The sequence below is a fragment of the Schistocerca gregaria genome, chromosome 8 (assembly GCF_023897955.1).
Source record: "Schistocerca gregaria isolate iqSchGreg1 chromosome 8, iqSchGreg1.2, whole genome shotgun sequence".
NCBI classification, from domain to species: Eukaryota; Metazoa; Arthropoda; class Insecta; order Orthoptera; family Acrididae; genus Schistocerca; species Schistocerca gregaria.
This window is the reverse complement of record NC_064927.1, coordinates 24,338,287-24,350,994: the sequence shown is the minus strand read 5'-3', so window position 1 is coordinate 24,350,994 and position 12,708 is coordinate 24,338,287.

Here is a 12,708-nt window from a genome sequence, read left to right as displayed (position 1 = left end):
CATCGGGATTGAATACAACAGTCACCATGCGCACTTTCCTCCACGGGAGTCATGTCTCAAGCAGTCTACGCTTTGATCGGTCCCTGGAAGACCAGTAGTAGTTTCCGATGCACATCTAGAGGCATTCTGTAATCTGTCGACAATCAGAGAGTTGATGAAACACAGAAATTGAATCGGAATTGAATACAACAGTCACCATGCGCACTTCAGTCCAGGGGAGTAATGTCTCAAACAGTCTACGCTTTGATCGTTCCCTGGAAGACCAGTAGTACTTTCCGATGCTCAAATGGAGGCTTTCCGTAAACTGTCGACTATCAGAGTGTTGATGAAGCACAGAAATTGCATCGGGATTGAATACAACAGTCACCATGCGCAATTTCCTCCATGGGAGTAATTTCTTAAACAGTCTACTCTTTGATCGTTCCCTGGAAGACCAGTAGTAGTTTCCGATGCACATCTGGAGGCATTCTGTAATCTGTTGACTATCAGAGTGTTGATGAAACACAGAAATTGAATCGGGTTTGTATACAACAGTCACCATGCGCACTTTCCTCCATGGGAGTAATGTCTCAAACAGTCTACGCTTTGATCGTTCCCTGGAAGGCCACTAGTAGTTTCCGATGCACATCTGGTGGCATTCTGTAATCTGTGGATTATCAGAGTGTTGATGAAACACAGAAATTGCATCAGGATTGAATACAACATTCACCATGCGCACTTTCCTCCAAGGGAGTAATGTCTGTAACAGTCTACGATTTGATCGTTCCCTGGAAGACCAGTAGTAGTTTCCGATGCACATCTGGAAGCTTTCCGTAATTTGTGGACTATCAGAGTGTTGATGAAACACAGAAATTGCATCGGGATTGAATACAACTGTCACTATGCGCACTTTCGTCCATGGGAGTAATGTCTCAAACAGTCTACGCTTTGATCGTTCCCTCGAAGACCAGTAGTGGTTCCTGATGCACATCTGGAGGCATTCTGTAATCTGTGGACTATCAGAGTGTTGATGAAACACAGTAATTGCATCGGGATTGAATACAACAATCACCATGCGCTCTTTCCTCCACAGGAGTAATGTCTCAAACAGTCTACGCTTTGATCGTTCCCCAGAAGACCAGTAGTAGTTTCCGATGCACATCTGGTGGCATTCTGTAATCTGTGGACTATCAGAGTGTTGATGAAACACATAAATTGCATCGCGATTGAATACAACAGTCACCATGCGCACTTCCCTCGGTGGGAGTAATGTCTCAAACAGTCTACTCTTTGATCGTTCCCTGGAAGACCAGTAGTAGTTTCCGATGCACATCTGGTGGCATTCTGTAATCTGTGGACTATCAGAGTGTTGATGAAACACAGAAATTGCATCGGGATTGAATACAACAATGACCATGCGCTGTTTCCTCCACGGGAGTAATGTCTCAATCAGTCTACGATTTGATCGTTCCCTGGAAGACCAGTAGTAGTTTCCGATGCACATCTGGTGGCATTCTGTAATCTGTGGACTATCAGAGTGTTGATGAAACACAGAAATTGCATCGAAATTGAATACAACAATGACCATGCGCTCTTTACTCCACGGGAGTAATGTCTCAAACAGTATACGCTTTGATCGTTCCCCGGAAGACCTGTAGTAGCTTCCGATGCACATCGGGTGGCATTCTGTAATCTGTGGACTATCAGAGTGCTGATGAAACACAGAAATTGCATCAGGATTGAATACAACTTTCACCATGCGCACTTTCCTCCAAGGGAGTAATGTCTGTAACAGTCTACGCTTTGATCGTTCCCTGGAAGACCAGTAGTAGTTTCCGATGCACATCTGGTGGCTTTCTGTACTTTGTGGACTATCAGAGTGTTGATGAAACACAGAAATTGCATCGGGATTGAATACAACAATCACCATGCGCTCTTTCCTCCACGGGAGTAATGTCTTAAACAGTCTACGCTTTGATCGTTCCCCAGAAGACCAGTAGTAGTTTCCGATGCACATCTGGTGGCATTCTGTAATCTGTGGACTATCAGAGTGTTGATGAAACACATAAATTGCATCGGGATTGAATACAACAGTCACCATGCGCACTTTCCTCCGTGGGAGTAATGTCTCAAACAGTCTACTCTTTGATCGTTCCCTGGAAGACCAGTAGTAGTTTCCGATGCACATCTGGAGGCATTCTGTAATCTGTTGACTATCAGAGTGTTGATGAAACACAGATATTCCATCGGGATTGTATACAACAGTCACCATGCGCACTTTCCTCCATGGGAGTAATGTCTCAAACAGTCTACGCTTTGAACGTTCCCTGGAAGACCAGTAGTAGTTTCCGATGCACATCTGGTGGCATTCTGTAATCTGTGGACTATCAGAGTGTTGATGAAACACAGAAATTGCATCGGGATTGAATACAACAGTCACCATGCGCACTTTCGTCCACGGGAGTAATGTCTCAAACAGTCTACGCTTTGATCGTTCCCTGGAAGACCAGTAGTGGTTTCCGATGCACATCTGGAGGCATTCTGTAATCTGTGGACTATCAGAGTGTTGATGAAAAACAGAAATTGCATCGGGATTGAATACAACAGTCACCATGCTCACTTCCCTTCATGGGAGTAACGTCTCAGACACTCTACGCTCTGATTGATCCCTGGAAGACCAGTAGTAGTTTCCGGTGCACATCTGTAGGCATTCTGTTATCTGTGGACTATCAGAGTGTTGATGAAACACAGAAATTAGATCGGGATTGAATACAACAGTCACCATGCGCACTTTCTTCCATGGGAGTAATGTCTTAAACAGTCTACGATTTGATTGTTCCCTGGAAGACCAGTAGTAGTTTCCGATGCACATCTGGTGGCATTCTGTAATCTGTGGAGTATCAGATTGTTCATGAAACACAGAAATTGCATCGGGATTGAATCCAAGAGTCAGCATGCGAACTTTCCTCCATGGGAGTAATTCTCAGTCTACGCTTGAACGTTCCCTGGAAGAACAGTAGTAGTTTCCGATGCACATCTGCTGGCATTCTGTAATCTGTGGACTATCACAGTGTTGATGAAACACAGAAATTGCATCGGGATTGAATACAACAATCACCATGCGCACTTTCCTCCATGGGAGTAATGTCTCAAACAGTCTACTCTTTGATCGTTCCCTGGAAGACCAGTAATAGTTTCCGATGCACATCTGGAGGCATTCTGTAATCTGTGGACTATCAGAGTGTTGATGAAACACAGAAATTGCATCGGGATTGAATACAACAATGACCATGCGCTGTTTCCTCCACGGGAGTAATGTCTCAATCAGTCTACGATTTGATCGTTCCCTGGAAGACCAGTAGTAGTTTCCGATGCACATCTGGTGGCATCTGTAATCTGTGGACTATCAGAGTGTTGATGAAACACAGAAATTGCATCGAAATTGAATACAACAATGACCATGCGCTCTTTCCTCCATGGGAGTAATGTCTCAAACAGTATACGCTTTGATCGTACCCCGGAAGACCTGTAGTAGCTTCCGATTCACATCGGGTGGCATTCTGTAATCTGTGGACTATCAGAGTGTAGATGAAACACAGAAATTGCATCAGGATTGAATACAACATTCACCATGCGCACTTTCCTCCAAGGGAGTAATGTCTGTAACAGTCTACGCTTTGATCGTTCCCTGGAAGACCAGTAGTAGTTTCCGATGCACATCTGGTGGCTTTCTGTAATTTGTGGACTATCAGAGTGTTGATGAAACACAGAAATTGCATCGGGATTGAATACAACTGTCACTATGCGCACTTTCGTCCATGGGAGTAATGTCTCAAACAGTCTACGCTTTGATCGTTCCCTCGAACACCAGTAGTGGTTCCTGATGCACATCTGGAGGCATTCTGTAATCTGTGGACTATCAGAGTGTTGATGAAACACAGTAATTGCATCGGGATTGAATACAACAGTCACCATGCTCACTTCCCTTCATGGGAGTAATGTCTCAAACACTCTACGCTCTGATTGATCCCTGGAAGACCAGTAGTCGTTTCCGGTGCACATATGGAGGCAATCTGTAATCAGTGGACTATCAGAGTGTTGATGAAACACATAAATTGCATCGGGATTGAATACAACAGTCACCATGCGCACTTTCCTCCGTGGGAGTAATGTCTCAAACAGTCTACTCTTTGATCGTTCCCTGGAAGACCAGTAGTAGTTTCCGATGCACATCTGGAGGCATTCTGTAATCTGTTGACTATCAGAGTGTTGATGAAACACAGATATTCCATCGGGATTGTATACAACAGTCACCATGCGCACTTTCCTCCATGGGAGTAATGTCTCAAACAGTCTACGATTTGAACGTTCCCTGGAAGACCAGTAGTAGTTTCCGATGCACATCTGGTGGCATTCTGTAATCTGTGGACTATCAGAGTGTTGATGAAACACAGAAATTGCATCGGGATTGAATACAACGGTCACCATGCGCACTTTCGTCCACGGGAGTAATGTCTCAAACAGTCTACGCTTTGATCGTTCCCTGGAAGACCAGTAGTGGTTTCCGATGCACATCTGGAGGCATTCTGTAATCTGTGGGCTATCAGAGTGTTGATGAAAAACAGAAATTGCATCGGGATTGAATACAACAGTCACCATGCTCACTTCCCTTCATGGGAGTAACGTCTCAGACACTCTACGCTCTGATTGATCCCTGGAGGACCAGTAGTAGTTTCCGGTGCACATCTGTAGGCATTCTGTTATCTGTGGACTATCAGAGTGTTGATGAAACACAGAAATTAGATCGGGATTGAATACAACAGTCACCATGCGCACTTTCTTCCATGGGAGTAATGTCTTAAACAGTCTACGATTTGATTGTTCCCTGGAAGACCAGTAGTAGTTTCCGATGCACATCTGGTGGCATTCTGTAATCTGTGGAGTATCAGATTGTTCATGAAACACAGAAATTGCATCGGGATTGAATCCAAGAGTCAGCATGCGAACTTTCCTCCATGGGAGTAATTCTCAGTCTACGCTTGAACGTTCCCTGGAAGAACAGTAGTAGTTTCCGATGCACATCTGCTGGCATTCTGTAATCTGTGGACTATCACAGTGTTGATGAAACACAGAAATTGCATCGGGATTGAATACAACAATCACCATGCGCACTTTCCTCCATGGGAGTAATGTCTCAAACAGTCTACTCTTTGATCGTTCCCTGGAAGACCAGTAATAGTTTCCGATGCACATCTGGAGGCATTCTGTAATCTGTGGACTATCAGAGTGTTGATGAAACACAGAAATTGCATCGGGATTGAATACAACAATGACCATGCGCTGTTTCCTCCACGGGAGTAATGTCTCAATCAGTCTACGATTTGATCGTTCCCTGGAAGACCAGTAGTAGTTTCCGATGCACATCTGGTGGCATCTGTAATCTGTGGACTATCAGAGTGTTGATGAAACACAGAAATTGCATCGAAATTGAATACAACAATGACCATGCGCTCTTTCCTCCACGGGAGTAATGTCTCAAACAGTATACGCTTTGATCGTACCCCGGATGACCTGTAGTAGCTTCCGATGCACATCGGGTGGCATTCTGTAATCTGTGGACTATCAGAGTGTAGATGAAACACAGAAATTGCATCAGGATTGAATACAACATTCACCATGCGCACTTTCCTCTAAGGGAGTAATGTCTGTAACAGTCTACGCTTTGATCGTTCCCTGGAAGACCAGTAGTAGTTTCCGATGCACATCTGGTGGCTTTCTGTAATTTGTGGACTATCAGAGTGTTGATGAAACACAGAAATTGCATCGGGATTGAATACAACTGTCACTATGCGCACTTTCGTCCATGGGAGTAATGTCTCAAACAGTCTACGCTTTGATCGTTCCCTCGAAGACCAGTAGTGGTTCCTGATGCACATCTGGAGGCATTCTGTAATCTGTGGACTATCAGAGTGTTGATGAAACACAGTAATTGCATCGGGATTGAATACAACAGTCACCATGCTCACTTCCCTTCATGGGAGTAATGTCTCAAACACTCTACGCTCTGATTGATCCCTGGAAGACCAGTAGTTGATTCCGGTGCACATATGGAGGCAATCTGTAATCTGTGGACTATCAGAGTGTTGATGAAACACATAAATTGCATCGGGATTGAATACAACAGTCACCATGCGCACTTTCCTCCGTGGGAGTAATGTCTCAAACAGTCTACTCTTTGATCGTTCCCTGGAAGACCAGTAGTAGTTTCCGATGCACATCTGGAGGCATTCTGTAATCTGTTGACTATCAGAGTGTTGATGAAACACAGATATTCCATCGGGATTGTATACAACAGTCACCATGCGCACTTTCGTCCACGGGAGTAATGTCTCAAACAGTCTACGCTTTGATCGTTCCCTGGAAGACCAGTAGTGGTTTCCGATGCACATCTGGAGGCATTCTGTAATCTGTGGACTATCAGAGTGTTGATGAAACACAGAAATTGCATCGGGATTGAATACAACTGTCACCATGCTCACTTCCCTTCATGGGAGTAACGTCCCAGACACTCTACGCTCTGATTGATCCCTGGAAGACCAGTAGTAGTTTCCGGTGCACATCTGTAGGCATTCTGTTATCTCTGGACTATCAGAGTGTTGATGAAACACAGAAATTAGATCGGGATTGAATACAACAGTCACCATGCGCACTTTCTTCCATGGGAGTAATGTCTTAAACAGTCTACGATTTGATTGTTCCCTAGAAGACCAGTAGTAGTTTCCGATGCACATCTGGTGGCTTTCTGTAATTTGTGTACTATCAGAGTGTTGATGAAACACAGAAATTGCATCGGGATTGAATACAACTGTCACTATGCGCACTTTCGTCCATGGGAGTAATGTCTCAAACAGTCTACGCTTTGATCGTTCCCTCGAAGACCATTAGTGGTTCCTGATGCACATCTGGAGGCATTCTGTAATCTGTGGACTATCAGAGTGTTGATGAAACACAGTAATTGCATCGGGATTGAATCCAATAGTCACCATGCGAACTTTCCTCCATGGGAGTAATTCTCAAACAGCCTACGCTTTGATCGTTCCCTGGAAGACCAGTAGTAGTTTCCGATGCACATCTGGTGGCATCTGTAATCTGTGGACTATCAGAGTGTTGATGAAACACAGAAATTGCATCGAAATTGAATACAACAATGACCATGCGCTCTTTCCTCCACGGGAGTAATGTCTCAAACAGTATACGCTTTGATCGTACCCCGGAAGACCTGTAGTAGCTTCCGATGCACATCGGGTGGCATTCTGTAATCTGTGGACTATCAGAGTGTAGATGAAACACAGAAATTGCATCAGGATTGAATACAACATTCACCATGCGCACTTTCCTCCAAGGGAGTAATGTCTGTAACAGTCTACGCTTTGATCGTTCCCTGGAAGACCAGTAGTAGTTTCCGATGCACATCTGGTGGCTTTCTGTAATTTGTGGACTATCAGAGTGTTGATGAAACACAGAAATTGCATCGGGATTGAATACAACAGTCACTATGCGCACTTTCGTCCATGGGAGTAATGTCTCAAACAGTCTACGCTTTGATCGTTCCCTCGAACACCAGTAGTGGTTCCTGATGCACATCTGGAGGCATTCTGTAATCTGTGGACTATCAGAGTGTTGATGAAACACAGTAATTGCATCGGGATTGAATACAACAGTCACCATGCTCACTTCCCTTCATGGGAGTAATGTCTCAAACACTCTACGCTCTGATTGATCCCTGGAAGACCAGTAGTCGTTTCCGGTGCACATATGGAGGCAATCTGTAATCTGTGGACTATCAGAGTGTTGATGAAACACATAAATTGCATCGGGATTGAATACAACAGTCACCATGCGCACTTTCCTCCGTGGGAGTAATGTCTCAAACAGTCTACTCTTTGATCGTTCCCTGGAAGACCAGTAGTAGTTTCCGATGCACATCTGGAGGCATTCTGTAATCTGTTGACTATCAGAGTGTTGATGAAACACAGATATTCCATCGGGATTGTATACAACAGTCACCATGCGCACTTTCCTCCATGGGAGTAATGTCTCAAACAGTCTACGATTTGAACGTTCCCTGGAAGACCAGTAGTAGTTTCCGATGCACATCTGGTGGCATTCTGTAATCTGTGGACTATCAGAGTGTTGATGAAACACAGAAATTGCATCGGGATTGAATACAACGGTCACCATGCGCACTTTCGTCCACGGGAGTAATGTCTCAAACAGTCTACGCTTTGATCGTTCCCTGGAAGACCAGTAGTGGTTTCCGATGCACATCTGGAGGCATTCTGTAATCTGTGGACTATCAGAGTGTTGATGAAAAACAGAAATTGCATCGGGATTGAATACAACAGTCACCATGCTCACTTCCCTTCATGGGAGTAACGTCTCAGACACTCTACGCTCTGATTGATCCCTGGAAGACCAGTAGTAGTTTCCGGTGCACATCTGTAGGCATTCTGTTATCTGTGGACTATCAGAGTGTTGATGAAACACAGAAATTAGATCGGGATTGAATACAACAGTCACCATGCGCACTTTCTTCCATGGGAGTAATGTCTTAAACAGTCTACGATTTGATTGTTCCCTGGAAGACCAGTAGTAGTTTCCGATGCACATCTGGTGGCATTCTGTAATCTGTGGAGTATCAGATTGTTCATGAAACACAGAAATTGCATCGGGATTGAATCCAAGAGTCAGCATGCGAACTTTCCTCCATGGGAGTAATTCTCAGTCTACGCTTGAACGTTCCCTGGAAGAACAGTAGTAGTTTCCGATGCACATCTGCTGGCATTCTGTAATCTGTGGACTATCACAGTGTTGATGAAACACAGAAATTGCATCGGGATTGAATACAACAATCACCATGCGCACTTTCCTCCATGGGAGTAATGTCTCAAACAGTCTACTCTTTGATCGTTCCCTGGAAAACCAGTAATAGTTTCCGATGCACATCTGGAGGCATTCTGTAATCTGTGGACTATCAGAGTGTTGATGAAACACAGAAATTGCATCGGGATTGAATACAACAATGACCATGCGCTGTTTCCTCCACGGGAGTAATGTCTCAATCAGTCTACGATTTGATCGTTCCCTGGAAGACCAGTAGTAGTTTCCGATGCACATCTGGTGGCATCTGTAATCTGTGGACTATCAGAGTGTTGATGAAACACAGAAATTGCATCGAAATTGAATACAACAATGACCATGCGCTCTTTCCTCCACGGGAGTAATGTCTCAAACAGTATACGCTTTGATCGTACCCCGGAAGACCTGTAGTAGCTTCCGATGCACATCGGGTGGCATTCTGTAATCTGTGGACTATCAGAGTGTAGATGAAACACAGAAATTGCATCAGGATTGAATACAACATTCACCATGCGCACTTTCCTCTAAGGGAGTAATGTCTGTAACAGTCTACGCTTTGATCGTTCCCTGGAAGACCAGTAGTAGTTTCCGATGCACATCTGGTGGCTTTCTGTAATTTGTGGACTATCAGAGTGTTGATGAAACACAGAAATTGCATCGGGATTGAATACAACTGTCACTATGCGCACTTTCGTCCATGGGAGTAATGTCTCAAACAGTCTACGCTTTGATCGTTCCCTCGAAGACCAGTAGTGGTTCCTGATGCACATCTGGAGGCGTTCTGTAATCTGTGGACTATCAGAGTGTTGATGAAACACAGTAATTGCATCGGGATTGAATACAACAGTCACCATGCTCACTTCCCTTCATGGGAGTAATGTCTCAAACACTCCACGCTCTGATTGATCCCTGGAAGACCAGTAGTTGATTCCGGTGCACATATGGAGGCAATCTGTAATCTGTGGACTATCAGAGTGTTGATGAAACACATAAATTGCATCGGGATTGAATACAACAGTCACCATGCGCACTTTCCTCCGTGGGAGTAATGTCTCAAACAGTCTACTCTTTGATCGTTCCCTGGAAGACCAGTAGTAGTTTCCGATGCACATCTGGAGGCATTCTGTAATCTGTTGACTATCAGAGTGTTGATGAAACACAGATATTCCATCGGGATTGTATACAACAGTCACCATGCGCACTTTCCTCTATGGGAGTAATGTCTCAAACAGTCTACGATTTGAACGTTCCCTGGAAGACCAGTAGTAGTTTCCGATGCACATCTGGTGGCATTCTGTAATCTGTGGCCTATCAGAGTGTTGATGAAACACAGAAATTGCATCGGGATTGAATACAACAGTCACCATGCGCACTTTCGTCCACGGGAGTAATGTCTCAAACAGTCTACGCTTTGATCGTTCCCTGGAAGACCAGTAGTGGTTTCCGATGCACATCTGGAGGCATTCTGTAATCTGTGGACTATCAGAGTGTTGATGAAACACAGAAATTGCATCGGGATTGAATACAACAGTCACCATGCTCACTTCCCTTCATGGGAGTAACGTCCCAGACACTCTACGCTCTGATTGATCCCTGGAAGACCAGTAGTAGTTTCCGGTGCACATCTGTAGGCATTCTGTTATCTCTGGACTATCAGAGTGTTGATGAAACACAGAAATTAGATCGGGATTGAATACAACAGTCACCATGCGCACTTTCTTCCATGGGAGTAATGTCTTAAAAAGTCTACGATTTGATTGTTCCCTAGATGACCAGTAGTAGTTTCCGATGCACATCTGGTGGCTTTCTGTAATTTGTGTACTATCAGAGTGTTGATGAAACACAGAAATTGCATCGGGATTGAATACAACTGTCACTATGCGCACTTTCGTCCATGGGAGTAATGTCTCAAACAGTCTACGCTTTGATCGTTCCCTCGAAGACCAGTAGTGGTTCCTGATGCACATCTGGAGGCATTCTGTAATCTGTGGACTATCAGAGTGTTGATGAAACACAGTAATTGCATCGGGATTGAATCCAATAGTCACCATGCGAACTTTCCTCCATGGGAGTAATTCTCAAACAGCCTACGCTTTGATCGTTCCCTGGAAGACCAGTAGTAGTTTCCGATGCACATCTGGTGGCATTCTGTAATCTGTGGACTATCAGAGTGCTGATGAAACACAGAAATTGCATCGGGATTGAATACAACAATCACCATGCGCTCTTTCCTCCACGGGAGTAATGTCTCAAACAGTCTACGCTTTGATCGTTTCCCGGAAGACCTGTAGTAGCTTCCGATGCACATCGGGTGGCATTCTGTAATCTGTGGACTATCAGAGTGTTGATGAAACACACAAATTGCATCAGGATTGAATACAACATTCACCATGCGCACTTTCCTCCAAGGGAGTAATGTCTGTAAGAGTCTACGCTTTGATCGTTCCCTGGAAGACCAGTAGTAGTTTCCGATGCACATCTGGTGGCTTTCTGTAATTTGTGGACTATCAGAGTGTTGATGAAACACAGAAATTGCATCGGGATTGAATACAACTGTCACTATGCGCACTTTCGTCCATGGGAGTAATGTCTCAACAGTCTACGCTTTGATCGTTCCCTCGAAGACCAGTAGTGGTTCCTGATGCACATCTGGAGGCATTCTGGAATCTGTGGACTATCAGAGTGTTGATGAAACTCAGTAATTGCATCGGGATTGAATACAACAGTCACCATGCTCACTTCCCTTCATGGGAGTAATGTCTCAAACACTCTACGATCTGATTGATCCCTGGAAGACCAGTAGTAGTTTCCGGTGCACATATGGACGCAATCTGTAATCTGTGGACTATCAGATTGTTGATGAAACACAGAAATTGCATCTTGATTGAATCCAATAGTCACCATGCGAACTTTCCTCCATGGGAGTAATTCTCAAACAGCCTACGCCTTGATCGGTCCCTGGAAGACCAGTAGTAGTTTCCGATGCACATCTGGTGGCATTCTGTAATCTGTGGACTATCAGAGTGCTGATGAACCATAGAAATTGCATCGGGATTGAATACAACAATCACCATGCGCTCTTTCCTCCACGGGAGTAATGTCTCAAACAGTCTACGCTTTGATCGTTCCCCAGAAGACCAGTAGTAGTTTCCGATGCACATTTGGTGGCATTCTGTAATCTGTGGACTATCAGAGTGTTGATGAAACACATAAATTGCATCGGGATTGAATACAACAGTCACCATGCGCACTTTCCTCCGTGGGAGTAATGTCTCAAACAGTCTACTCTTTGATCGTTCCCTGGAAGACCAGTAGTAGTTTCCGATGCACATCTGGAGGCATTCTGTAATCTGTTGACTATCAGAGTGTTGATGAAACACAGATATTCCATCGGGATTGTATACAACAGTCACCATGCGCACTTTCCTCCATGGGAGTAATGTCTCAAACAGTCTACGCTTTGAACGTTCCCTGGAAGACCAGTAGTAGTTTCCGATGCACATCTGGTGGCATTCTGTAATCTGTGGACTATCAGAGTGTTGATGAAACACAGAAATTGCATCGGGATTGAATACAACAGTCACCATGCGCACTTTCGTCCACGGGAGTAATGTCTCAAACAGTCTACGCTTTGATCGTTCCCTGGAAGACCAGTAGTGGTTTCCGATGCACATCTGGAGGCATTCTGTAATCTGTGGACTATCAGAGTGTTGATGAAACACAGAAATTGCATCGGGATTGAATACAACAATCACCATGCGCACTTTCCTCCATGGGAGTAATGTCTCAAACAGTCTACTCTTTGATCGT